The sequence below is a fragment of the Marmota monax genome, unplaced genomic scaffold (genome assembly GCF_021218885.2).
Source record: "Marmota monax isolate L192 unplaced genomic scaffold, Marmota_monax_Labrador192_F-V1.1 WCK01_AAM20220418_F8-fsc00056, whole genome shotgun sequence".
NCBI classification, from domain to species: domain Eukaryota; kingdom Metazoa; phylum Chordata; class Mammalia; order Rodentia; family Sciuridae; genus Marmota; species Marmota monax.
In genome coordinates, this window is record NW_026695212.1 from 453,802 (window position 1) to 481,211 (window position 27,410).

The following is a 27,410-nucleotide window of genomic DNA, read 5'->3' on the forward strand; positions in this document are numbered from 1 at the left end:
GGCCACTGAAAGGCCCTAGATACACCATGATTTTTTCATGAGTTGTCAGGAGACCTTGATCATTATCAGGGATAAATTGTAATCAAGGATCAATATGTAGAGATGGGGATGATTCCAAGTCACATATTAATAGTAATACAGCTGGGCACGGTGGTGCACATCTGTGATCCCAGTGACTTGGGAGGCTGAGGTAGGAAGATGGCAAGTTTAAGGCCAGCTTCAGCAACTTAGTGAGACCCTGTCTCAAAATACAAAATTTAAACAAGGACTGGAGAATCTAACTCAGTGGTAGAACACCCCTGGTTTCAATCTTCAGTACTACAAAATAAAATAAAGACAGTAATACATGCAATAATAGTAATATTTATGTTCCTTAATTTAAAAATCAGTGCACACAATGTATCATTTTGTTAAACAGGTAAAGCTCAAATGCCCAAGATTTCCCAGTGGGCTTGTGCACATTCCCTGTCCACCCCCCACTCCCCAATACGTCTGTAAAACTATACAACAGTCTGGGGTAGGGCTTTGAAGATCTGAGCTTGCAATGCACCAAATGTTTATGTCCACCTAAAATTCATATGCTAAGATGCTAACCCCCAATATGATGGTATTGTGATGGGGCCCTTGGGAGGTGATCAGATCATAAGGGTGGAGCCCTCATGAATGAGATTATGCTCTTATAAAAGAAATTCAAAAGAGCTCCCTCTCTTGCCACCATGTGGAGGACTAGAAAGAGTTAGCAGTATGCAACCTTCTTGGGCCCTTACCAGAACACCACCATGTTGGCACTGTGATTTCAGACCATCAGTCCCTAAGACTTGAGAAACAAATTCCTGCTGTTTATTATAAGCACCCAGTCTGCAGTATTTTCTTATAGAAGCCCAAATAGCCTCAATTCTGCAACTCCGGCAAGTCATTTAATTTCTCTGAATATTGATATCCTTATCAGGACAAGAGAGGAAAGCCGTACGTGGAGAGGGTTGGTAAGGGGCATTAATGTCTTCTGAACGTCTTCTCTGTGGCCGGCATATCCTCATGTCATCTAACCTAATCCTCACACCAGTTCCTGATTTTACAAAACAGGACCAGAGGCCAGGGAAGGAAACTGAACTGGGTCACAAGGGAAGTAGTACAGAATGGATTAAATCCTGGTCTCTCTAGCTTCAAAGTCTTCCTGCCTGGTTGTTATGATGATCTCACCAATCAATTCTGTTTCCAGAGCCCAAGGACAAATATGAGCATCCTCTTGTCAATGCTCCCACATATTTCTATCTCCATATGCTGTGATGTAATTTCCAAGTCACATCACAGATCTCATCCTCTCCAGCCAACTCCCTGGCTTTTCTCTCTTACCTTCACCACCACTTAAATTCAGACAAGCTCTTGGGGCACAGAAAACTTAGAGGCTAAAAAATGCCAATCATTCACCTCTATTTCCATATAACTTGATAATATTTTTTGTGAGATGCAGTTTGCTGAAAACAAAGAATCCAGTCCTGAGAATCTGTGCCTTCCAATCACTGTGGAGAGCGTTCAGTTGCACAATGACTGTTAGTATTCACTGATAGCATATGTCCCTGATGGGCACCAGCCAAATCCCCAAAGCCACTTTTTCAAAACCCTTAAGAGGTTAGTTTACATTCAAAATGAAGGAATGACAATTATCGGCAACCAATTCTAATTAGTTCTCATATTTCTATTTTTAAATTTCTTGAACTAGAGAAAAAGACCGAGTATCATTAATAATGGAACTTACTGTCTAGTTTCATAAAAATCTTGCCACTTCACATATGAAATCTGAAGCAAGCCAAAGAGAAACCCTGGCAGTTTGTGCCTTCAGGCAACAGAGGCCTTTTGGGTAACATTATATTTTTGTGCTGATGGGAACTGCCAGTAGTACTTACTCTAAAATTGTATGTATCTTTATAAAATCTGCCTCTACAAAAGTGCAACCATGCTGATACACACATGCTTATACCACGAAGGCTATCAAGTTGAATGGTAAGAGCAGAGCTGTTCTCTAAGTGAGACTCGTTCCTAACAGGTGAAGAAAATCCTTTCTATACAGGATAGCTAATTAATGACTATTAAAATGCTTCGAGGTGCCATGGTAGCTAGTCCCTGACAGATAGATTTGACCAGAAAGAGCCTCAGCTCCAGGCATCCCTGGGGCTCTTGATTGCCACTAACCCTTGAAGCTGCAGGGGGCAAGGCCAAGATCTTGCTTCCAAATTAAGACACGGAGGATAAAGTTCTACCAGCTACAATTCTGACATAAGCTTCTCAGGTTAGAATAAAATGGGATGATAAAACAGAAAACAAACAAGAAATAAACCAACACAGTTTGCTTACTCTAAAGGGTTCATTCAAAGGGATGATTAACCAATATATGAAATGATTTTAAATAAGCTTTTAAAAATTGGGGGGATTTTACAAAAAGTTACCAAAGCAGACATACTCTAGCACTGTTAGTGACTGCCCAACATGCGACCATTTTCCTGACAAAGTTCACAACCCCAGATTCATCTCAGTCCCTGTTAGCACAGCCTACTAAAAGCCATGCTCTACTGGGGTACCCCACCTCTAGTGGCAGCCTCAGAGGTTAGAGTGCTGTCTCTTACTCTTGTAGGCTGGGGCACTGGACAAATTATTTGACCTCTAAGAGGCAGTTCTTCATCTATGGTAAGGTTGGGGCCTTCTGGGAAACTGAGACAGTGCAAAGACCTGCCTCCCCCCAAAAAAACCTTCAATTCTTGTAATCAAGTTAGAAAGATTTCAGACATGTTGCTCAGAGTAATGAGTATGAGTTTATTGAAGAGACAGGAAAAGGGAGATACTCAAGGGAGAATAGGTCCTCTTAAGAGAAGGACAATGTGCCTCTCTTGCACTCTAGTTTTATGGGAGATTCCATAGAAGTTTCCAGAGAGTCCCACCAAGGTCCACCTCTTGACTTTTGACTGAGAGCAGGATGAGATCAGACTTTCAAATCCCCACTGCCATGACAACTCTAGGTCACTTGGCCCATGCTGACTGGTTCTAATTGGATTCTTAACCATAAGTTCTTACTTATCTCCCTCAGTTCCTGAATCTGGTCTGTGAAAAGGATCACAAAAGTCTCCCCCTCCAGAGTTCCTCTTACCGACATTATTTTGGACCTGCATTTTTTCTGCTGATAACAGTTTACTGAGGAATGTGACATATCCTGTCCACTTAAGCCAGGCAGGGCTGCAAGTAAATTGCTTCTTGGAAAAGAAAGCATGTGGGGGTCAGCAGAGTGGGCCCATTTTATAAAATTATTCCCTTACCTTGTGTTCCCACCACACACATCTGTCTGTCCTCTATCAGTAACAGTCCTGACACAGAATTACTTTGAGGATTAGTTAAGATAATAAATGTACAACCCTTAACCCAATGGCAGCACACAGGAAGGGCTGAATAACTAGTTGAGGTTCTATGACTTTAATCATTATTATTGCTTCCAAGCATGATAGAATGGTAGTGGAAATGGAACCAGTGAGAACCTTCTTTAGATGGAGCCCTCTCATGATCTGAAACATCCAGCCACAGTTTAAAGACAATCATACCAGTGCAATAGCTGTGGCCAGTGGAACACCTCAACACATCAAGTGGGCTGAATGAATCCTACTAGCCTGAACAATTCATCACTGCTTTTCTATGGGATACTTAGTGAGCAACCAAATTGTGGGTTTTTTTTTTTTTTTTTGGAAGGACACAGGTATGCTGCCCATCATGTAGAGTTTACTTTGTACATAATATGAAGGATATTGTCAACCCCCTCCTAACTAACAAGTGGATAGACCAGGAATTATGCTGGAAGAATGAAACTTGATGGCCACTGCACTTCAGACACCACAGATTCCAAATTCCTCCCACGAGAAGTAGGAGTGTCATCCATTTCTTTAGAGACACTTCCATCAACACAAAGCCTGAAAGCCTCTCTAATGCCTTAAGATTAACACAAAAACAGCTGGTGAAGGGGTGGAAGCCTGTCAACGGCAAAAACTCTAAAAGGAGAATACCTAGCTTAGCTAAAGTCAAAGCAACAGGAAGTCAAGCTCGTGCTTGACTGGATTATTATTTAAAGACTTCCACCTTCCATGTAATCTCATTTTACTTGATTGCTTTTGTGATATTTGAAGAAAGAAGCAAGAAAATAATCATAGAGGATAAAATGAATTCTGGTTAAATAACAACTGGGCCTAAAGGCCAGGTGTCAACCACAGAGGATAAGAACTTTACAGTTTCGGATCTGGTCTGAGAGAAAATGATAGCATAGCTATTTACTTGTAGTGTCTCCATTAGCAAAAAAATTAGACATTAATAACCAACTTAAGATTGGTAAACTTCATATAGTTCCAATTAACCAGCACCGTGTGCCTAGTTGCCATCTCAGTGCTGTGTGTGACAGGAGGTAATGTGCAGAGTTCAAGTGAATAGAAGACTTTCAAATTATTACCCAGTAACTAGATTTTATGTGAACATTTAGTCCAAACAGACTTGGAAGGGAGCCATCCATTTCTGAGAAGTTTAAGGGCAACTCTTAAAATCTAGTGTACACTGACATGTTCATACTCTACCCAATTACTGGGTAATATATTTCTGAGTTTCTTTCTTTTGAAGTCATCCTGTAATAAAGGATCATAGTGGCTGATAAAACCTCATACTGTAAAAAGAACAGAGTATAAAAACAAAACGCAAACTGGCATTGGTTAATACTATTCACATTGTCACCATCTCCGTGACAGTGTATGCACTGGTGGTATTTCTTATGTGGAACTGAGATACCATTGGAAAAGACTTCCAAAGGGGCTCAAGGAGAGTCAGCATTGAAACAAGAAGTGACTGTGTACACAAAACACCCACAGAGGGGTGGGGTTCTAAACTGGTTGTCAGCAGAGCTGGCATTTCTTATAGATAAAGGACCACAGTGCCCCATCTTCCTACAGTGCCGCCACTGACTGCTTCCTGGGCCCTAAGGAAGAAAGAAACTCATCAGTAGATGCAACTGTGCATGTTTTGTCACGAGACAAAACAATAGGATTGTTGTCAGATGCCAAACAGCGAGAGCACAGGCAGGAGGAACTGCCTCTCTAGTTAAGGATGAAAGAAACTTCAGAGCTGCAGAGGTAGTGACCAATAGGCACCCACGGCCTTCGCTATGAACACTGTGTCATATCTGGGTTGGCAATTATCTTTCTTCCTTTTTGACATAAAACAGCAGTATGCATAATACTGATATCTTGGTATTTGAAATATTTACTTCTTGAGAAAAATGGAGGAAAACCTATGCACTTTACAAGAAATATTTTCTAGGCTGCCTTTGAGGGAGCCCAACAGCTGCAGCAGCCCCTTACCCTGCCAGCAGCTCTCCCGGGTACTCACAAGAAGCAGGATCAGCAGCTGAGAAAAGACTTCACAGCCAGACTCCTTGGGTTCAGACACAGGCTGTGTCACTTACTAGTTGTGGGGCCCTGGCCAAGTTATCTTTCTGGGCTTCAGTTTCCTCATCTATAAAACAGGGTAACAGTATCGGCTAGGGATCTGGAATGTTCCCCAAAGGCTCCTGTGTTGAATGAAGGCTTGTTCACCAGCCTGTGCTGCCATTGGGAGGTGGTGGGACCTTAGGGAGTGGGACCTGGAATGAAGTAAGGTCACTGGGGGAGTGTCTTTAAAGGGGACATAGGGACCCAGGCCCCTTCCTCTCTCTGCTTCCCTGATGCCACCAAGTGAGCAGTTTCCTTTGCCACATACTCCCCACCAGAAGGCCAAGGGACCATGGGCTGAAACTACGAGCCCCAATAAACCTCCCTTTCTTTTACTTTCTTAGGGATTTTATTAAAAGCAATAGAAAGCGAACACAGAACCCATCTAACAAGGTTGTTACAATAATTAAAGGAGACAGTACTTACAAAGAGCTTTGAACAGTATCTGGCATACAGCAAGCATCATAGAAGTACTTGTTAAATAAAACTAGCAGCCAGATTTTGGTGTCAAAAGGTTCTCCAAAGAAAGGAACCAGGGTTTCTTAGAGGGTAAGTAATTACATATCTTGGGGCAGGAAAAAAATGAAGGATGAGCAAGGCCCAAACTGTGATTGGCAGAAAGGTAAAAGGCATTCAAGAACGGGGCTAATGTGGGAAAGACAAATCACTGACTAAGATGGGACACATGGGTATCAAAAATAGGAAAGCAAGCCAAATGTGAAAGGCATGATTTTGTCATGACAGTACCACAAGAAGAGTTCACATAAATTACACGGTGAGGTGAAAGCATGCAAAAGAAGGGAAAAAGAGTATCTTTTGATTTTTGATTTTAAGAAATAGAAGAGTACTAGGTGTTTGGTCTTCCTATCAAATAAATATTTATCTGTTTAAGTAGAGAAGGGTGAAAGCAGGGAGCTTGGTAATATTAGTTGGAGCAAAAGTGGAGGGCACACTCGTAACAGAAGGCCTTAATACATTGAACAACCAGGGGAAAGAAAATTGAACAGAGTGTCAAAATGATGAATGAGCTAGATATTATAAGAGGTGCATTAACGGCGGACTTCATCCCTCGTATCCTAGGAGATGATATCCTTAGATGGCCTTACTGATTGGAGGGAGTAATAAAGTATGTGTTAGCTTCCAATAATGCCAAACTACAGGCAGACCTGACTGTGATGGACAATGGTCTAGAAATGCCAGCCGAGCAAAACATGCAAACAAAGCCTTCTGGGATGAGTACCATGCTGCCAGAATTAGGAGCTGTATGCAAATCCTGGCTCTGAAATCTTGTTTCAAATGGGGCTTAGGCTTAGATGACCAGTGGCTTGGATTTGATGACTATAGAGGTGACGAAAAATAAATTAGCTGATAACTAGATCCTATCACCGCAGCTGGTCATACTATTTTCCTGGCTCCAATAAGCTTCTGTCATTGTGGAAATATACTATTGTACTACTGTATCCCTAGGAAAGTCTCAAAATGCACCTTGCTCTAACCCTAGGAGTTATCAAAATATATGTTGCCACAAACCTACGAAAGTAAGAAAATTTAAGAACTTCCATGGTGTTGGTGTTTTAGAACAGGTTTAAATGTATTATATGTTATCTGGATCTTTATGCATTGTTTCCAGTATTGAGTGTTAGAGACATCACAGTAGTTTACACTGTTCAAAGATTTAAGTCTGCAATCTGTGTTTAAATAGATTTGAGAAACTGATTTTCAGAATTTGGTTTTAGATGATTTAACCGTTTGAGCATAAAGCAAAAGTAGGAGAAGGTGCTTTGCCGCAGTCTGGCTGGGCACAATCAGGAGCCACTTGTCAAAAGAAACTAACTTTATTTTTAGAACCACACACGACAAACAAAATAGCCTCTCAGGAAAAACCCTCAGAGCCTCAACTGCCACCACCGGCTTTCCCCAAGCCTCTCTCTCCCCCCCAAGCTTCTCTCCACCTCCCACAATCCTCCTGCTCTTGAGGCCGATTGGCTGGGTCACGTGGGCAGAGCCAAAAAAGTCCCCCAATGAGCAGCTCCGTGGTCTGAAAGGGCAGGGAAACAGTCCAATGAGCATCACCGCAGAGGAGCCAATCAGCTAGATGTTGCTGGGGCTGCTGTGAGCCAATCGTCAGCCGGCAGCTGGAAGTTTGCTGGCAGCTGGAAGTTTGCTGGGGCCCCTTCGGCTGTGGCTCTCAACAGTGCTTCATGCTTCTCTCCATGAACAAACACTCCTTGGATATTGAAGGATGCATGAACTGGGTCACCAACAGAATGTCTAGAGGATGTAAATTGCATTTCTCCACATGAAAGACCATTTGGAAATACAGCAATCCACTCCTTCCACACCAATGACCACCAAAGGAAACAAAAGATAAAGGTAACAATAGAAGAAGACATGAAAAAGAAACGCTACACAGTTGATCAAAGTTCTTCCCCACAGTTTATTAAAAAGTAGGACACGGGGACAACTGGAAATTAACCTCGACAACCCTGGCTTCAGGTTACCACACAAATGCAATCGGAAACGTGTAGCCTTGTGACACATGGCTTCTGTTTCAGCTTTGAAACAAGGTGAATCTGAAAGGACAGAGAAGGCAAAAGTGTTCAGAGCAGTTAAATATGATCATGATGTTTTCGATGTGGAGAACATGGAGTTGAGAATCACTCCAAAGATCCCTTGGCTTATTTCTCCCTGAAAGGATTAATCCAAAACAGATCACCTTCATATCCCTGGGTCTGTCCATTCCTGGAAACTATTCCCCTTATAATGTTTTTCCTTTGGAAAGGTTGGGTGTCCTTCCTGTTACAACTCTATGTCCTAGTCCCCCACCCCCAACTAAGACATGCAATCGGAATGCTCACTAATGGGAGAAAGGCAGACAGAGAATGGTAGGTATCATTGGGCACCAACATGAGCCCAGCATTGTGAGGGGAAATTTCCATTATCTCATGACTCTTGAGAGCTGGGTTTCATCACTCTATCTTTAGAGATGAAGAAAATGGAGCTCTGAGGAAATGAGCAAAGTGCCCAAGGTCATCATAGCAACCAAATGTCCTGGTATAGGTTCAGGTCAGCCAGCATGCTCTTCCTCTGTCCCATGCTGCCTTTCAGTTCTCTGTCCCACTCTTCTTACTGGGCCTGCCTGTCTACAGCTGTTTCTCAGATGAACTGCCAAATCAAAAACCTTAGTTCTGAGGCTGGGGACATAGCTCAGTGGTAGAGCACTTGCCTAGCCTGCATGAAGCCCTGGTTTCCAACCCAGCATAAAACACACAGAAAACTTGGTTCTGAAATCAGCAACCAAAAAAAGCAACATAAACAAGATCTTATCTAAGTCTCATTTGTTGATCCAACAAGTACTTCCCTCATTAGGGGCTATATCAGCCCCAGGATGGATCACAACAGCTTTATGTGTGACCTAGAGAATCTGATTCTGTACCTGTGTCAAGGAAGCATGCATGCTCATTCTGTTTTCTAGCCAAACCCATGTGCTGAACTCTTCATACCCATCTTCCCTTTGGACCCAGGTCTGGGAAGGGTGCCTAGCAAGGAGCATAGGTCCCAGAGATTGACAAAGAACTACCCTCCTCCCCTTCATGACTGTCTCCACAATATTACCCTACATTCAATTAGGACACAGTGTAAAGGCTTTAAACCAGACTCTAAATCTATTAGGGCAACAGCAATTAAGATCATTTTTTAAAAGCTCAAGGCAGAAAAGAAATTAACATTCCATTTATTTTAAAATGTAGTACACAAGAGGAAAATAAGTATTGAGGACAAACAGAGGACAATCTATTGAATTTCTTACAATTGTGCATATGTAACAGGTCATCAGGAATTAAGCCTTGCTTATTTTTATTGAAAAAGATCTGAAGAGGCAAGAAAAATTTATATCTACTAAAGAAAAGTCATGTATTACCCACACCTTGAATATATGCGTGTCATTCAGCTTTGCATGGCTGTGACCAAAACATCTGACACGAACAACTTAGAAGAGGGAGAGTTTTCCTTGGTTCACAGTTCAGAGGTGTAGTTCATGTTCAGCTGAGTCCATTGCTCTGGGCAGCACATCATCGCAGAAGGGCATGATGGAGGAAAGCTGCTTCATTCATAGCAACCAGGAAGAAGAAAGAGGGAAGAGGAGAAGGGGTCACAGAGAAAATGTTCCCAGCTACCCACCTCCTCCAGCCATGTCCCCCATGCCAACAGTTATCACCCAGTCTATTCAAACTAAGAGAAACTGATTACATTGCAGCTTTCACAATCCAATCACTTCAGTTCTGAATATTTCTGCATTAACACAGGAGCTTTTGGGGGACACCCATGTCTACATCATAGAAACTTGTAAATGGAGAAAAACAACCAAGAAAGCCATATAAGGTTGGACAGGGTGTCCACTGCATAAATATGCTGGTTTAGAAACCAAAGTAGATAAGAATCATAGTAGGAGTTGTAACTTTTTGAAGGATAAGATCCTTTTAAGTGCCCTGCCTGTGCTAGAGCTGGGAACAGATCAGTAAACCGCTACAGACATACCCTTAAGGAGCTTCCAGAGTAGGTAGATACCAAACAATTACAATTAACAATTTAACATATGACGTAGTTCATTTTCTGTTGCTGTAACAAAATACTTGGGACCAGATAATCTATGAAGAAGTTTATTTGGTTCATGGTTTTGGAGAGCAGGAAGTCCAAGAACATGCCGGCATTCATGAGGGCTTGTTTCTACATAATTAACAGGTGGAGGGCACCAAAAAGCAAGACAGGGCAGGTGAGGCAGCTTGGGTGGTTCTTCTCCTGAAACCAATCACGTTGTCATGGGGACACCATTCATATTCTCATCTAATACTAATTACCTCCCCAAATACCATTCACGTTGCCTCCAAATACCATTCACACAGGAACATGGGGATTAAGTTCCCAACACATGAAGTTAGGGGTCCATGTTCAAACTATAACACTGATTTTTAAAATTCTATGGTGCACCTTTTCCCACACTTATTTGATCCTCACAAGCACCTTATGAGATACAACCACTCTCTGGTCCAGTTGAGGAAACCTGTATCAAGCATCAGCTAGAAGGGGCTAGGATCAGAACCTGGACCCACGAATCCAGTTGCCCATTTCTTTAAGGACCAAATGACACCAGTTCCTCCCTGACCCAGGCTCCCTGATTTACACTACAAGTAGAGCCACCATTCACCCAGCTTCTCAGACCATAACAATCTAAAATCACCCTCAACTCTTTTTCTCAGCGGTAAATCTTTCCATCTTTCCTTTCAAGATAGATCTAGAATCCCTCTGCTTTTCCTTCCTCTCCTACTACTGCCCTGACCCAAACCCTCATCCTCTTTCTCATGGAGTAAGCTGTTGTGGTTTGGATGTGAGGTGTCCCCCAAATGCTCCTATGTTAACGCAGAAGATGACCCGGTTAGATTAGGAGAACTATAACCTAAAATGTGAATTAATCCATTTAAGGGATTCATAATTTGAATGAATTACTGGGTGGTATATGTAGGGAGATGGGGCATGGCTGGAGGAAGTGGGTCATTCAGGGTGTGTCTTGAGGTAAGCAGTTTTTTTTTTTTTCCCCATGTTCTTCCGCCATGATGTTCTGTCTCACCTCAGGCCCAGAGCAATGGAGTCAGTTGACCATGGACTAAAAATCCCTAAAGCCATGAGCCACAATAAACCTCTCCTCTTCTAAATTGTTTTTGTCAGGTATTTTGGTCACAGTGACTGAAAGCTGACTAACACAAACATAAAAATTTCTAACTATTTTCCCTGCTTCTGTCTTTGCCAGAGACCATTTATGCCTTAGACAGTGACCAAAACCATTCTTCTAAAACATAATATCACAACTTCCTGGGCTGAAAATCCCCTACCACTTTCCCACTCAGCCTCTACTGGCCTTGGACTTCGGTCCTCCTGTGCTCTCAGTTCTTAGGACTCTCTCTTCCACACCCTTCTCCATAGCCACCCTGACTTCCCTGCTGGTCCCAGAACACACCAAACTCATGTCTATCCTGAGGCCTCCACAGCTGTGGTTTCTGCTGCCCAGAACACTCTTAAGGACCCAGCACCCACATGGCCACTCTGTCCTTCACTCTGTGCACAGTCATCTCTTTCAGAGGCTCTTCTTGACACACTCTGAGGAAACACAGCTGTCTTCTTTCTGTCTCCTAATTCCTCTCAGTGCTCAGGGCTATCTGCCATAGTGCTCCACAGCTATTTGCTTATTATCTCTTTCCCCCACTAGAATACAGCTCACTGTGGGCAGAGGCTGCTTTATCCACATTTACCTAGACCTTGGAACACCTCCTGGCATGTGGTGGTGAATGAAAGGATGCATCTTAAAATGTAAGTGTGGTGAATTCATTAGTCCGTATCATAATGGATAACATCTAAGAATTTAAAATGATCTAATTGTAACCATGGCTATGAAGAGCATGGGGAAATAAATGAAATATAAATGGAGTGGGCAGTCACGGGTCCTGGGATGCAGTAATGACCTTTTCAAGGTCGGCTCTGCAAGCTCAAACCTGAGGCTCAAGAATCAATCCAACTAAGCAGGTGAGAGTGTTAGGAAGGCCATTCTTCACAGATGATGTCACAGACTTCAAATATGTAGAAAGCATGGAGCTGAGAAGAAACATGACTTGGAGAAAAATGCTAAGGTATGAAAGTGGCTGAAGCGCAGGGAGAGGAGAAATAGGAAGAAACCAGGGGGCCCAGGGTGTGAGGGGTGTTGTGGGTCATATTATTAAATAAAACCCAATTATGCCAGATATGGCGGTACATACCTGTAATCCCATATTGTGAATTCCTCCTGACTCCAGAGGCCAAGACAGGAGGATTGCCAGTTTGATGCTAGCTTCAGCAATTTAGTAGACCCTAAACAACATAGCAAGACCCTGTCTCAAAAAAAGGTTAGGGTGGGGATAAGTGGGGGAGGTTGGAGATGTTGCTCAGTGATAAATATTTCTATTTTAATCCTTTTCTAGGATTAAAAATCATCAATTCCTCAAAAGAACTTTCCAGCAACAGAGTCAAGTGCAGGTACTGCAGGTGGGGCTCTCAAGTGGAAAAGGACACTAATTCCTTGGAAATTTTCTTCATTTTGTCCTTATTCGTAGTAAGTTTGGGACATTTACATAAATAATTGAGCATGTTAGATTCAGAGATCTGATGCTTGTGATGACAATTTTTAATGGGAAGTTCTGATCATATCTTCACCCTTTCTCCAGCCTAACCCACCTTAATTGAGAGGATTATCTGATGAAGAAGGGCTTAGCAGTGGCTTAAAGATGTCTCATGATAATAAAAATGACCATCACCTCCCACCTTTCATGTGTGTTAGCAACTGTTATCTCTCTCTAGCAGTACTAGTTTATCTGAAGAATCAATCCAAACCACCTGAGCACAAGCCAGCAAACTGTGAAGTACATACAGCACAGCAGCTGAGATGACAAAGAACTCACAGGCGAAATGTCAAATGGTTATAAAAGCACAGTGGGCTGTGGACCTCAGCACAATCATGACGGTGCTGTTCAAGAAATTATAATTTACATCCATTCCAAGTTGTAAATGCTAGTCTTTCCTTTTTCCAACAAAAAGACCACTGACTTAAAATAGTAGTAAAGATTCAAACAGAGCACTGTAATCCTGGCTCGGGAGGCTGAGGCAGGAAGATCATGAGTTCAAAGTCAGCCCCAGCAATGGTGAGGTGCTTATTAGCAACTTAGTGAGACCCTGTCTCTAAATAAAATACAAAATAGGGCTGGGGATGAGACTCAGTGGTTGAGTGCCCTGAATTCAATCTCTGGTACCCCAAAAAGAAAAAAAAATAGTAATAAAGATTCAAGACAAAAAACTAAGAGAATTACATAAGTATTTCAGCATCTTTTGCTAGGCTTCCCAGCTGAAGATATGGAATAGAAAATCTCCAGAGGTCAATGTCTTATCCCAACCTTCTTCACAAACACTATAAAGCAGATAAGCAGATTAGTAAAACAAAACAAACAAATAAACAAAGCCCAAACCCTGAAGAACTGAAATAAAAATCACCAGAATTCTTCAAGGTAGGGGTAGGGATAGTGACATGGCTAATTGTTATACTGTCCCTAGAGAGCATTCAAAAGAATAAGCAGAGCTAGTAAAACTGAGCATTTTGACCTTCTGGTAATCTGAAAGGTATTTTCCCCAACAATATTACAAGTTGTAAAATTACACTGGTTTTGACAACTTTTAAAACCAGCTATGTAAAAGTTCTTATTCTTCCAAAAGACAAGTTTAAAAATCTAATAATTTTTAAAATCAAACATAACATTCAAAAATCTGTAGTTTTTTGCTGGGTGTGGCAGTGCATGCCTATAAATCCCAGTGACTCAGGAGGCTGAAGCAGGAGGATTACGAGTTCAAAGCCAGCCTCAGCAAATTAGCGAGACCCTAAGCAACTTAGTAAGACCCTGTCTCTAAATAAAATACACTTTAGAGATGGAGATATGGTTCAGTGGTCAAGTGCCCAGTTCAATCCCTGGTATCCTCCCCCAAAAAATCTGTGGTTTTTGTTTTATAGTTGTTTCATTAGATGTTATTTCAGTTCAATCCCTGGTACCCTCCCGCCAAAATATGTAGTTGTGTTTTATAGTTGTTGTTTCATTAATTGATATTTATCCAAGAAATTTGTCCTCTTGCATAGCTGACTTCCCAGCCTTAATTCCGTCAGCATGTCATCCAGTGTTACTGAATAGTGATGTGTGGAGTTCTTCCTGTGAGCCAAGCCATTCTCTCCTGGCTCTTCTTGAGCTTCAACTTCCAACCCTAGTATTTATTTACTCTTAGACTTTGGCACATTGGTTTCCATTTTCAGGGAATGTGTTAGCTAATTCCTGCTCATCCCCATTCCTCCATCAGGTCTCAGGTCTGACCATAAAGTTGGCAGGGGCCGGGGCAGGGGAGATCATGCTTCTCTTCTCTATCCCCAACATCTACCACATACCTAGCACCAAGGAGGTGTCTCACAAATCTTGGTGAACACATGAATAGTCACCTCTCCAGGAGAACTTCTCCTAAGCTCAGATTTGGGTGGCCCTCCTATCCTGTGCCTAACAGGCTGTTTCCTCCTCTGATGACACTTGCCATGTGAGACTATAACAGCTGGTTGATCTTCTTTGCTAGATTAATCTTTCAAACCCCAGGTTCTGTCTTGGTCACTGTTAATTCCCAAAGTCTCCCACAGCACTTGAAAGCACTTGTTGACTGTCTTTATTAAATCTGTGAGGAACATACTTGTTTTCCTTTTTCAATTAAAAAAGGGAAAGATGACATCTATTTCAGACTCTCATGAGTCTGCAAAAGCAACAAAATGGTGATTATATGAAAATATTGTAATTAGAAATTCAGATAAGTGAAAACTCACTTGTGAAGCTACACAACTCATTCATTTCCTGGAGAAGTATTTCTCCACAGTTCTAATTTACAGTCTGGGGTGGTAACAAAATCTAGAACCATCTCATTCCCTAGGCAACCATTTACTTTTCCAAGTATAGACAACATTTGTGGAGAAGCATCCAGAAGGATAGGTTACCTCAGAGTCAGTAACAGAGGTGTATTTCTCATATACTCTACATATCCATTCCAGGTTGGTTCTGTCTCCTCACTCAGGGAGGGCAGAGTGTCCACAATTTAGATGGCTACCAATTGCTGAGACAGGAGAAGTGAACAGCAATGTGGGCAGAAAGAGAAGTGGAAGCCATTGGTGAGCAGCATTAGTGACCAGAACAGAAGGTTTGGCAGGAATAGAAACACAGTATAAGAGTAGCTAACATTTTACCTATGGCACCCCAAAAGGAACTCTGAATCAACACACAAGCTCCATCAGTTTTTTTTTTTTTTTTTGCTTTAGCAAAGCTAATAAGACAAATGCCAAGTATTAACTTGGTATATGGCAATTTTCCAAAAAACAAACAAACAAATAACAACAACAAAACAACAACCCACAACTGAAACATAATTGAACAAGAAAAGAACATATTTATGTTCCCAAAACCTACATAACAGCATTTTATTAGCAAACCAATGTGGCTCCAGAAACTAAAAGCAGATTTGTTCCCCAGCTGTTCCTAGGTATTGACACAGGGAGGGCTCAGCATTATCCCATGGCCTCCACCTGGCCCTGTCAAAAGCCATTAGCTTGCAAATGATGCACGGGCTTGGAGCAACCACCACATCCTCTACAGCTCCTGTAACTGACGCTCACATTTCAAACAGATATAAACTCAGAGACTCATGTAAACATACACGATGAAGGAATGATCACAGCAGAGGGGACCATGTGGAGACTTCAGAAGACAGGCGAGGCTGTAGATAAACTCAAATTCCAAAGAAAGTGGTGTGGATAAAATTGTTAATGGTGAAGAAGGGCGGGAGGGGGGTCTAGAAAGTTTAGGGAACAGTAGTAGTTAAGTAAGAATTGAGAAGAAAAGGAAGGGTGATGAGAAAATCAGAAAGGAAGAGTTTGCAGAAGTTAAGGAATAAAAAAATTCACGGGCCAGAGCATGAACAGCAAGAATCACTGCTGCAGCGAGGATGCAGAGCATGAGCAAATTGTCACAATGACTCTTTGAACCTGAAAAGTCACTGGGACTTCTGGTGAGCATTTCCCTAAGTAGCACCCCAAACAATGGTGCAGCTATGTTCATCAAACAAACTCTTCTCAAGTTCAAGAGTCTAATAGACCACCATACAATAATCATGGGAGACTTCAACACACCTCTCTCGCCACTGGACAGATCTTCCAAACAAAAGTTGAATAAGGAAACCATAGAACTCAATAACACAATTAATAACCTAGACTTAATTGACATATATAGAGTATACCACCCAATATCAAGCAGTTACACTTTTTTCTCAGCAGCACATGGATCCTTCTCAAAAATAGATCATATATTATGTCACAGGGCAACTCTTAGACAATATAAAGGAGTAGAGATAATACCATGCATCTTATCTGATCATAATGGAATGAAACTGAAAATCAATGATAAAAGAAGGAAGGAAAAAGCATACATCACTTGGAGAATGAACAATAGGTTACTGAATGATCAATGGGTTATAGAAGACATCAAGGAGGAAATTAAAAAATTCTTAGAGATAAATGAAAACACAGACACAACATATCGGAATCTATGGGACACATTGAAAGCAGTTCTAAGAGGAAAATTCATTGCTTGGAGTTCATTCCTTAAAAAAAGAAAAAAACCAACAAATAAATGATCTCATACTTCATCTAAAAATCCTAGAAAAAGAAGAGCAAAACAACAGCAAAAGAAGTAGAAGGCAAGAAATAATTAAAATCAGAGCTGAAATTAATGAAATCGAAACAATTGAAAAAATTGACAAAACTAAAAGTTGGTTCTTTGAAAAAATAAACAAAATCGACAGACCCTTAGCCATGCTAGCGAAGAGAAGAAGAGAGAGAACTCAAATTACTAGCATACGGGATGAAAAAGGCATTATCACAACAGACACTTCAGAAATACAGAAGATAATCAAAAATTATTTTGAATCCTTATACTCCAATAAATTAGAAGATAGTGAAGGCATAGATAAATTTCTGAAGTCATATGATCTGCCCAGATTGAGTCAGGAGGATATAGACAACCTAAACAGACCAATATCAATTGAGGAAATAGAAGAAACCATCAAAAGACTACCAACTAAGAAAAGCCCAGGACCGGATGGGTATACAGCAGAGTTTTACAAAACCTTTAAAGAGGAACTAATACCAATACTTTTCAAGCTACTTCAGGAAATAGAAAAAGAGGGAGAACTTCCAAATTCATTCTATGAGGCCAACATCACCCTGATACCTAAACCAGACAAAGACACCTCAAAGAAAGAAAACTACAGACCAATATCTCTAATGAACCTAGATGCAAAAATCCTCAATAAAATTCTGGCGAATCGGATACAAAAACATATCAAAAAAATTGTGCACCCTGATCAAGTAGGATTCATCCCTGGGATGCAAGGCTGGTTCAATATACGGAAATCAATAAATGTTATTCACCACATCAATAGACTTAAAAACTAAGTAGCACTAAAACAGAAGCAAGATGTGGAGACCACAGTTTCTGAAGCAACCCCCAACCCTTCCATGTACCACATGGGCTCTCCTCTTTAGCCCTCTGCTGGCTGACTTTTCTAAGGGCCAGCTCCAGTCTCAGGTCCTGCACATTGGTTTCCATTTTCAGGGAATGTGTTGGCTAATTCCTGCTCATCACCAGCCCTAGGCTTGGTGCTCCATGATGCTCTGTGCTATACTTGTGGTGGCCTGTTTGGTTGGGTGGGACTCCTACTGGACAGTTTCAGGGAAGAGGCCTATCTTATTTATTTTTGTATCCCTTGTCCCCAGATGAGTTTTTGGCACAAAGTAGGTATTCAACCTGCATTTCTATAAGGAAGGAAATAAAGGAGAAAGGGTTAACAAAAAAGAGCAAAGTTTGCAGGACATATCCAGGCCAACCTACTAGCCATGGGGGGAATAAGTACCTCCTCATTAGGACCTTTCCTGTAGCAAAAACTGTAGTGTACAGTACAGTCACCTTGGGCTTCCATCTGTGACAAATCCCAGCAGGTTTTATGTGAGAAGCAAAGTCCCTTCCACTTCCCCTTCAATCTTCAATATTATTATTATTGAAGATAATGATTCCTTAACCCAATCCAGAAAGATTCCTAAATACTGAGGAATCTCTTAGATGCAAGTCCTTCTTCCATTGTGAGGGAGCACAAACTCATGCGGAGGTTCTGGAGGCCATACTTGGCCCACCTAAACAACTATCGATTCTTATTGGCACTTATATTTTCCATGAGAAGAAAGAAACGTGGATGTCTAGTGCCAGGTGGTTCAGCACCGATGTGGGGATTTTGTTTTGAGAATTTCCTACAAATGAATACCTACAAATAGTCACAAAAGATTATTCTAATCTCCCAAAATAGTTGCTTTCCCACAGCCATGCTTTTATTCATGCTGTTTTCTCCCTCACAGGCCTCCTCCACCCACCACCCACTCCTCAGGGTTAGATCAAGGTCAGCTTTGCTAAGCCCCTTTCCTTTTTCCTCAAACTCAGCAGAATTTAGCCCCCTCCCTGACCCCATTTGCTGGGTTCCCATGGCATTTGATTAATTCCCGCATCACAGTAGCTCACTGGATTACAGTTAGACATAAAATCTCTCCCCTACTGACCTGTGAACCTCTTGAAGATAGGGAATGCATTATTTTGTAACCTTCAGGACCTTATACTAAGTAGGGGTTTAATAAACGTTAACAGACTAAAAACTAAATTAACCTAATGCTTTTTGCTAACCTGGACGTGTACCTAGTACCCCAGTATGATTTGCTTAAATTGGGCATTGTTAATCATACATTATTTTCTTTATAAGTATAATTTTTATCAAACTATTCACTAATTCAACACAATCAAAACATCTTTTGTTGGAGTTCTGATTTCTGTCAAGTTTGAATATCACAGAATGAGATGAAGATGGCTTTCAGTCTATAAGTAACTGTATTTACTGAAAAGAATAACTAAATCATTTAGTTTTCTAATAGAATTGCAAACTTAGCCTCACAGATGAGGTAAGTCACTACTTTGAAATAAAATTAAATTAAATATATCTCAGAAAAGTTCAAACACCAAGAGTATTTTTTTGTTTGTTTTTTGTGAGAAAAACAAATTGTGGAAATGGCTGTTTTAAATAGATCCTATTTAAATCAGAATAATCTGACCATAGAAATGGATGCTGAAGCAGTTCTGCTATGAACAAAAGTATGGAAAAACAAAATAAATCAATCCTATAAGGGTATCAAAAAGCACATTAGGAAGGAAGCTGATGTAAGCAGAGTCTGGACCACTCATCCTTAGCTACTTGTCCCTGATGACCTTCAGGGAGCTATTGATGCTAACTGCTGGTCACTTAACATTGGAAATGCACAGATGGCTAGCTAGGTGTCTTTCACTTTAGAAAAACAAAACCTATGAAAGATCACCTCACAAATAACCAATGCAGATTAACAGAACTGTTCTGAACATTGGAAAGTATGACCTGCAGTGACATTAAGTAGAAAGCTTCCCAGTGCTTTAAACTACAAATTGACTGATGTGAAGTTTCAAACTTAAATCTCAAGACACTGTGTCCTTTACTTTTAGGTCAGAGATGCTCAGAGCAGTACAGTGACACAGTGGCTGCAGGGCCACATGGAAGTACAAGGTATTGATTAAAATTACATCAAGTATAGCTGCTTTCAAAGCAATTTAACTGCCAAAGCAGGAGGACATTAGCTTATGCCAAGTGACAGCACAATTCTGAGAACTATGGAGATGTCTTGGGGTCACATGCCTACAGACAACTTGGGGCTTACAAGAAGGACTAAATTCAAAACTATGTGTGATTTTCATTCTTTTTTTTTTCCTTGAAAGAATAAGTAAGAGGTTTCAACCAATTTTATACATTTTTTTCAATTTTCAGTGGGCCCTATTTACACATCTAAATATAATTTGACTATAACAGAATCATGTCTCAAAAAAAAGGACACCCCAGAATGGAACCAACAGCTCATCACCATCATGATAATTTTATCTGATTCAAATACAACATTTTGAAGCATCTGACCTTCTAGAAAAATACTGCAAGTCACCTTTCCTATAGTGACAGCATCACTATTCTTAAAAAAATTAGGTGGGGGGGGCGGAGTTTACCATTTTAGCCCTTTTTAATTCAGAGTAGGCTTTTATTTAAAAGTTTACTTTTTAATAATAGAGTAGGCAGCGAAAGGCAGGCCACCCTCTAGGCAAAAGGATTAGTTACCAATACACCAGTTGGTTTTCACTGTTGTTACACTTAGAAATTTGAATCATTAAATAAAATATAATTAGATTTTCAATTCACTTCTACCTCTTATTACAATGAATATTCAGCCAACAGATTTTTTTTAAGATAAAGCAAGGCAGAGGAAAAAACATTCATTTTTAATGAACTGTACATAAGTATCCTACTTAAAAGTCAGTAGAAATTAACCAATCTGTGCACAACTTCATATTACCATGGCACTGTATAGCCAGAGAAGACCAAGATAATCTCCTAACTTTATAATAAATATAACTGAGGACTGAAAATGTGAACCAGCTTGCTGAAGCCACAGGCTGGCTAGGGGAAGAGCCAAGACTGCTTCCAGCTGCCTCTTCACATTCTCATCATGGAACTACCCAGCACCACGACATTCCACTGTCATGCTGTGCCCATGCTTTCCTCTCTTCATGAATTTACCTTCCCCCAAATAGTTAAACCCCTAAGGTCAAAAGCTCTATCTTTTGTCTCAGTACATGTGAAGTATACAGTCAATGTATGATGATCATATGAAGAAAACCAGTGCAATATTACTACTAAATAATCCCAGAAGTGCCACAAACGAAGTGTTCAAAGATGTGTCCTTTGGCTCTGACTAATGAACTCTGGCTCCTATCATTTTTGTCATTAAAGACACCCCTTCTGATTATCTAATAGCCAACAACCCAAACACACATGACATATAAGCCCTGTGGAGAAGATCAAGTGCTCACTGCTATGCGAAAAAGACCACAGGGAGGTGGAAAAGTATGTACCTGAATCAAGGCAAATGTTCAAGGTACAAGTGGAAGAGCTGCATTCTGACATAACTTTTTGAATTGATTTACATTATGCAACCTGTAAAATATAGTTTTAAAAAATAAGATAGCAAGCTCTGGTAGCAAGCACCTGTAGTCAGGAGGCTAGGGCAGGAGGATCACTTGAGCCCAGGAGTTTGGGACCAACCTGGGTTACATAGGGAGATCCTGTTGAATGAATGAATGAATGAATGGGATAAAAACTATTCTAACTCTCAATATCATAAGCCACACCAGCGTTCTCAAGAGTATGGTTGGGTAATCCTTGGAGGTCTCTAAGAGATACATTCAGTGAAAATTACTTTCACCAGCATAATGTTATTTTCCTTTATAACTCTCATTCTTTCATAAATGGAGTTTTCTTGTGATGGTGATAATACAATCAATTGATGTGGAAGCAGATAAGGATCCAGCTGTCTGCTATTAAGCCAGATGTTAGAGACTTGCAAGTTAGAGGTGCCATTTTTCTTACTAACTTTGCTTTTGTTTTGGAAAATATGATTTTTCATTAAGAATATGTTTACATATTTATTAAGTGAATTTTTAATATTCACTTACATTTTTAAAATTTAAAATTTTAATACAGTAAATAGTAGATACAACTGATAAAAACAAAAGCTCTCAGGGTTGGCTTCAGTATATATAATTAGCAAAATTTAGTCCAGAATTCCTTGTTCTAAAATCATGTACATGATTTTTAGATAAGAAGAAACTAACTTGGGGTTGGGCAGAGAGGGGAAAGAGCCTTAGATAACTATAAGCTTTTGTTTAAAAAGCAAACTGCAAGCTTCAGTATACACAATTCAAGCCTAATTTAATAATACTGTAGCTTATGCACAAAGGATTAATGGTCAGGTAATTTATGAACATAGTAGTTCCCACCTTACCCATGAGGAACAAGCTCTGAGGTCCCCAGTAGATGCCTGAAACTGAAAAAGTACCATACATATGGTACATTTTTTGTTTTTTTTTTCTACACATACATATCTGATGAAGTTTAGTTTATAAAGTAGGCACAGAAATAGATTGACAATAATTCTAAATAAAAAACAACTATTATTATAACCACTTACTGTGATAACAGTTTTGTGAATGTGATCTCACTTTCTCAAAATATCTTATTGTACTATAAGCATATATTATATTTCTTGTGATGTGAGATGATACAATGCCTATATGACAGAGGAAACAAGATGAATGGGGTATGCCTTGTGACATAGACTAAGGCTGCTACATAAAGGTGACTTGAACACAAGCACTTTGATACAACTGATCTGATAACTACAAAAACTAACTACTGGTGATTTACAGGCAGGTGGCACAGGCACTGTGGATATGCTGGTCAAAAAGATGAGTTATGTACTTGGAAGGATGGAACAGGGTGGTGATAGATTTCACTGTGCTACTCAGAAGGCACACAATTTAAAACTTATTTCTGGAATTTTCCATTTAATATTTTCAGACTGTGGTTGACCATGGGTAACTGAGACCACAGAAAGTGAAACCATGGATAAGGAAGAATTATTCCATATCTCTTCCCCTCTCCCAGTCCCAATTTTTTTTAACCATATGAAGAATAAGACAGTGGGAGAAAGGCACAAAAACCAACCAACCAAACAAACCCCACAAAAGTTGAACAAGTGAAGAGGGCAGAGGAGGGATTGACAAAGTCCAGAAACTTCAATGTGCTTCTGAATTCAGAATCCATGCACAAGATGCACTTTTCATTCACATAAACCAAGAAACAGACTTTTCCCAGCAGGAGCTGTTCTTACCTCCCTCTCGCCTGCGAAAGAGTTGGAAAGCACAACAGGACGAATTTACTTTCCCCACAGGCCAGTCCAGATGCACAGCATACCACGTGATGCCACCAATAAACATTTATTGAGCAGGATGTCTAAAGCCTGTAGGAACTGTGATAACTGCTACATTCCCAGAAGCTGAACATAGAATTTACCTTAGCCAATAGCACAAAATTCCGAATGGAGTTTGAAATTTTCATTTGAACTTTAAAGTACTATATTATGTTTCCACTGTTTCAGGACTATATATGTAAGCATTATGTTCATGGTTCTACGTAAAATATTGGAGGAGAAATATACAATAATACCCACACCTCAAGGTTATTCATTAAAAGTTAAATCAATAAAAACAAGAGATGGTTGGGGGGTAGTGGCACATGCCTGTAATTTTAGCCACTTGGAAAGCTGAGGCAGGAGGATCACAAACTCAAGCCCAGCTTGGGCAACTCAGCATGAACCTGTCTGAAAATAAAATTTAAAAGGGGCTGAGGCTATAGCTCAGAGACAGAGCATCCCTGGGTTCAATCCCTAGTACTCCAAGAAAAAAAAAAAAAGAGTGTTGAGGCGTGTGTGACCCATTGCTCTCAAATGCATAATAGCCAAGACGTTCCTTTCCCTCTGAAGACAGACTCATTGGGCAATCCTACAGAGTAGGGTCTAAAACTGTCCCATAAAAGATATTTTTCTGAAATTCAAAATTTAAATTAAATATTAAAATAAAGCAATGGGGTTTCTTAACTCAGTCACTATGGTTCAATAAAACATGACCTCGTTAAAGTACTTTCAAATAAAGTCCATAGCAGACACTTCCCAAAGTTCTATTTAAATATGTTCCCCAGAAATTTTTTTTTCCGCCATTGCTCATTTTTCTTCTTTTTAAAAAAAATTAGTTTATTTATCTTAATTAGGTATATGTAACAGAAGAATGCATTTTGATTCATTGTAAATTCTGTAGCACAACTTTTCTGATATACAATATACTGATTGTATATGATGTAGCATCACACCATATGTGCAGTCATACATGTACCAGGGTAATAATGTCCATCTCATTCCACCATCTTTCCTGTTCCTATGCTCCCTCCCCTCCCACCCCTCCCCTTTGAAAATGACACTTTTGTTAGTTATGTTTTAAACAAAGATTTTTATCTGTAAGGATGATCCTCTCATGCCTGTTTTTTTTAAAAAATATTTATTTTTCAGTTTTCGGTGGACACAACATCTTTATTTTTATTTTATGTGGTGCTGAGGATCGAACCCAGTGCCCCATGCATGCCAGGCGAGTGCGTTACGGCTTAAGCCACATCCCCAGCCCATCGTGCATGTTTTTAATAACAAAAAAAAATTGGCTCCTATCAATGAAAGAACCATAAATAGAATGCAAATGCTACTATTAAAAATGATAGAGTAGAATATTTATTTACATGGACAGATAGTCACTCCATTTTAAGTGAAAAAAGCTACTGATCAGTCTGTAGAATTAGCCCATTTTTAAAATAAATACCTAGGTACTTATAGATATGCAGAAATTACCTACTGAAGCTGATAATGAAAATGAGGGACAGAATTCATGGATGATTTCTCTGCTTTTCATAGTGCTTATGAGAATCTGAAATGCCTATGATAAACACATCATTCCTGGAATAAGAAAAAAAAGTATGTCATTAAAAAATTATTCTAAGTTCCTGAGTAGTCAATGCCTTCCTCCAGTTTGACAGTTTAATAGACATCTAAAAATGATTTTAAGTTCTTCTCATTCAGGGTTAGAGAATGATAGAAGTTTTTATAGGAAAAACATTTGCCCAAGGGTCAAACTCTGCTAGAAAAATAATATTCTCAGCACGAGTTTAATTAAACTTGTCGCTGACAAGCATCAGGCCTCTCGGGCAACCTGCAGCACTTTGGAAAGTGAGAAAATAAAACTATTAAAACAGAGTTTGTCAACAAGAAAGAGGACATTGGGGACTTTGGAGTAATGTGCCTGAGGAAGACCCTACACATCAGAATCCCAAACAAAAGGATCTTGACACTAATCTGAGCACACTTGGCTGAAAACCCAGTGGTGGATCCTAATGTGTGGTCTAGGCTCCTCGAGGATGTGGGAAGGTAGCAACAGGAGACCTAAGCTCTTCTAAATATGGGCCTGGGGTGGCATGGGCTGCTGGTGGGACTAATAAAAAATCAGACTGCAGGGCTAGGATTGTAGCTCAGTGGTACAGCATTTGCCTTGCATGTGGGAGGCCCTGGGTTCGATCCTCAGCACCACATAAAATTAAATAAATAAATAAATAAATAAATAAATAAATGTATTAAAAAAAAAAAAAAAAAAACCCAGACTGTAGGCAGTAAGGACTCAAGGATAACTGAAACAAAGGCTAATCCTTTGCTTTTGACTGCAATGTTATCAGTTCAGTGTAATCATCACCATATCCTTTATGCTTAGATATGATGTGTCTGGTTAACATTTTTAAATAAAGACATTTACTTAACATAGCTTGCTAGACAGAATCGTTCCCAACGAATCCATCCCAGAAACAAATAATGCAAGGGTCCATGATGGTGAGACTGGGGGAACCAGGACATGAGGAATCCACAGCACAGGTGGCTACTGTGTGGATCTTAAATGACCCACAAAGGCCCACATATTAAAGGCTTGGTCCCCAGCCTGTGGTGCTACTGGGCGGTGATGGAGCTTTTAAGATGTGCAGCCTAGTGGAAAGAGGTTAGGTCACTAGGGTGTGCCCTGGAAGGGTGACAGGGCTGGGGCCTTCTGGGAAACAGGCAGTGCAAAGACAACCCCCCTCCTTCAAACCCAATTCTTGTGAATCTTTCTTGTCAGATTTCAGACGTGTCACTCAGATTAACAGGCTAAGAGTTTATTAGAAGTGATGGAAAAAGGGAAGAGGAGACACTCTTGAGAGAGAGAATGGATCTTCTTGGAGAAGAAAGGGACAGGTGCCTCCTGCACTCCAGTTTTATTGGGGATCCCAGAGAAGTTTCCAGACAGACCCACCCAGGTCCATCTCTTGACTTTTGACTGAGAGCAGAATGACATCAGACTTTCAAGTCCCCACTGTCATGACAACTCTAGGTCACTTTGGTCCATGCTGACCAGTTTTAATTGAATTCTTAACCATAAATTCTTACAGATTTTATGCTTAGGAGGAATGATACTTATCTCTCTAAGTTTCTGAATCTGTTCTGTGAAAAAGGTCATAAAAGTCTCCCCCTTCAGGTTCTTCTTATTTTGTTCCTCTTATTGACATTATTCTAGGACTGAATTTCTTCTGCAGATAACAGGTAGTCTGATGGGGAATGTGACGTATCCTGTTTACGTAAGCCAAGCAGAGCTGCAGATAAATTGCTTCTTCGAAAAGAAAGCATGTGGGGTCAGCACAGTGGGCCTATTTTACAGAATTGTTTTCTTAATCTTCTATTCCCACCACTCACTTCTGTCTGTCCTCTATAAGAAGAGATATTGGGACACAGTCCTTCTCTCTCTTTGCTTCCTGGCCATCATGAGGTAAACAGATTTCCTCTGCCACATGCTCCTGACATGATATGCTATCCTGCCACAGGCCAAAAGCAACAGGACAACTGACCATGGGCTGAAACCTCCCCAACTATGAGCTAAAATTAACCATTCTTCCTTATAAATTGACTTATCTCAGTTATTTTGTTTCAGTGATGGAAAGCTGACTATTACACAGGTCCTAGTGGAGCCCAGAATAGAAGACAAACCACATCCCGTGTTCCTCTGAGGAAGGCAAGGCAGGAAACAGGGCTTCCAATGCTATGCAAGGTGCAAAAGGGCTATGTGATCAGGTGGCTCATGTCAGCACTAACCTGATGACCTGGGACACAGGGATAAGAGGAGAGGCAGGGCTTCAGGTATGGGCCTGTGTGATTCCCATCTCTGTGCCAAGTTACATTTTTTAAATAAACACCAGCTGCTGTAGTGCAAGTTGCCAATTCTTCTCTTCTTCCCATTTGCTGTTGAACTGAATCACCAGCTCAGCTCTGGACACCTGGTTCTAACAACAGGGCAGCATGGCCTTTGGTGGCTTCACCCATTATTGATAATCATAGGCAGAGGTGCCAAGAGGCCATCTAATCTGACTCTTTGACTCTACTCCAACCCCTACCTTATGGAGAAACATTGTTCTGAAAGGCTGATTCCCCAAACATGTATTTCCCCAAATTATATTCCCCAAACATAAAACAGTTTATTCTTATAGGCTATTTATTTGCTACCAAACATTATATCCATTTCCTCTTTTATATTAAAAACCCTCAGTTTGGTTTCCCAGCTCCACTTCCCCCAACAGCCTTTTATAGGCAACTCACATTCCCTGCACCTACTAAAGTTTCTTCCTACTAAACGTTTACATTCCTCT

At 40.4% G+C, this 27,410-nt stretch overlaps 1 protein-coding gene and 1 long non-coding RNA gene across 2 annotated transcripts in view; both read right to left on the bottom strand.

Annotated features, from left to right (window-relative positions):
• The window catches only part of Ppm1h (protein phosphatase, Mg2+/Mn2+ dependent 1H), a 270,705-nt gene that overhangs the window by 230,639 nt on the left and 12,656 nt on the right, over positions 1 to 27,410 (bottom strand). The gene's annotated exons all lie outside the window — the stretch shown is intronic.
• On the bottom strand, positions 7,922 to 24,080 carry LOC124083881 (uncharacterized). Its single transcript, XR_006848945.2, has 2 exons — positions 9,430 to 24,080; positions 7,922 to 8,077 (listed from the first exon to the last, which is right to left on the bottom strand). It is a non-coding gene; the product is annotated as an uncharacterized LOC124083881 (long non-coding RNA).